Consider the following 2,583-nt stretch of genomic DNA (forward strand, 5'->3'; position numbering starts at 1 on the left):
GAGACCCGATGTAGAACGGCAATTTGTTCTGAGAATGCTGACGGTAACTGTGAACCTCACTTCTCAGAACTGGGGCAAGAAAGTGCAGTTACCATAAGAACAGATGTTCTTTAAGGCGATTTCTATTCTGTGAAGTCAGGAATTTCCCTTTTCAATGTTATTCTCTCAATTTATTTCAGCCTTGTCCTTAAACTAGTTTCTAATACTGATTTCATCTTTTTTCTTTTCTTTTCTCTAAACTCAAAAACAAAACTTGAAGTTCAGTACCAAACTAGTTTCTAATACTGATTTCTTTTTTTTTTTTTTTTTTTTTTAACTTTTCTCTAAACTCAAAAACAAAACTTTCAGTTGGGTATCAAACTGGTTTCTAATACTGATTTCATCTTTTTTTTTTTTTTTTTTTTTTTTTTTTAACTTTTCTCTAAACTCAAAAACAAAACTTTAAGTTGGGTACCAAACTAGTTTCTAATACTGACTTCATCATTTTATTTATTTATTTTTTTACTTTAAACTCAAAAGCAAAACTTTGAGTACCAATTATTTCAATATTAAGTAGAGTTGAAATGTGAAGCATTGACCATTAATAAAATAAGATTTTGTTGACCTGAGCTGGCATTGTAATACTGGTTTGTTGTATTTCTTGGGGGACATTATAATAAATCTTAGCTTTTGACATGATCATATGATCTTTATTGGAAAAAGCTTATGTTAGAAATAGAAGAAAACAGAATGTTTTATTCAGAATTATTAAGTAAAATATATAATTTCCTTTTAATTTCCAGAAGCTATTTCTAGAAGCTGTTTCTAAAATAGCTTCTCAAAAACTGATTTCTTAAAATATACAAGAGTGATCAAATAGGTATTTGATATTATGGCCTATTATCTAGTTGGCAACTCTTTAACATGGCTGCTCAGTCTCTATGACATTGTTTATTGTAAAATGCAGCTTCTTACCGTCAGGAAAATAAGAAAATATGAAAAGCCTACTCCCATGACACTATCACATTCTTGACAGTTACAAGTACCCCCCAGATTTGGATTTCATCAGAATAGTGAAAATAGGTAGTTGAAACCATGTGATGAGATGAGATCTCTGCATGAATTAAGGTTTAAAAAGATAAAATTATATTCAGGGAAGAACATTAAGAAATCGCTGAATATTAAGAATGTCTATATAAGGATAGTGTCAGTAATGGGAGAAATTCCACGTAGTTACAGAGCTCTGATCTGCGAGTAGTCTTTAGCATTCTGGCCTGTGCTGTGTCCACGGTAATGGATCTGTCATTCTCAGCCAAAGGAAAGATCATCAGCATAGAGAATCAGCAAAGTAGAGAAAGAAACCTCACATTTTCAACAAAGATCAAATGACAGTAATACCAAGCATTGTATATGCCAAAGATTATGCTAGTCTATGATGTTTGTCATTCAATAAGAAAAATATTTTTCTAAAGTATTGTTTTTAACATTTATATCTTGTAGAATCTGTCTTGTAGCAGTTTCAGTCTCTCTCCATCTTCAAATATCTCTAACCTGTTGCTCATTAAAGAACAGCCATCTTCAAAGTAATAGCATCAGTACACAAATGTAACATCATTAATATGAATTATCTGTATAAGGTTAAGGTCACTAAAAAGTTAAATATCTCTCAAAAAGTATGTATGTTTTGAGTGTTTGTGAAGTATTAAAAGCATAAGCGCTCTCTCTCTCTATATATATATAAAAAATGATATATAAAATTACAAAAAAAAAAAAAAAGCTGTATAAAGTAAGTAAGTTAAAACCTTCCAAGCTGTGTAAAAATTTAGAGAATCAATGTGTGTTCCAGTTGGGAAATTCCTAAATATATACAAAAAACATAAGCCATCTTACTTTTGGGGTTTTCCAGAGAAACAGATCAATAGGATATAAATAGATATATAAAAGGAGAGATATTGTAGGAATTGGCTCTCATATTATTATGGAGGCAGAGAAGTCCCACAGTACATTTTATAGAAGCTAGAAACTCAGGAAAGTAGTTGCTTAATTCAGTCCTAATTTGAAGGCCTGAGAACCAAGAGCTCAAGAAGAGAAAGAGAATTTGCCTTTCCTCTGCCCTTTTTCTACTATCTGGGCCCTTAAAAGATTGGATGATGCCTACCCACATTGTTAAAGGTGGATCTTCTTTACTCAGTCCATTGATTCACATGCTAATCTCTTCTGGAAACACCTTCACAGACTCGAACAAAAATAATGTTTCACCAGCCATCTGGGCATCTCTTAACTTTACAGTCAAGTTGACACATAAAATTAACCATCACAGTTACTATTACAGAAAAATATTTTAATATAGAAATAACTTTTTTTTTTCTTTTACCATTAGGAAATAAAGAGCTAAATAAACACTAAAACAAAAAAGATATGAGAAGGCTGATGCACAAAAGAGTAGATTTATCTATTGTTTTCTCTTCCTGGAAATAATTGACTTCACTTGTAATTTTAAATGGATTACTAGGTGGTGACCCCCTTTTAATAATAGGAAGCAATTGTCATAAAATAAAACTAAGTGACAATATGTTGCAATTTTGAAAATTGAAACATGTTTAA

Source organism: Macaca nemestrina, chromosome 4 (genome assembly GCF_043159975.1).
Source record: "Macaca nemestrina isolate mMacNem1 chromosome 4, mMacNem.hap1, whole genome shotgun sequence".
Classification (NCBI taxonomy): domain Eukaryota; kingdom Metazoa; phylum Chordata; class Mammalia; order Primates; family Cercopithecidae; genus Macaca; species Macaca nemestrina.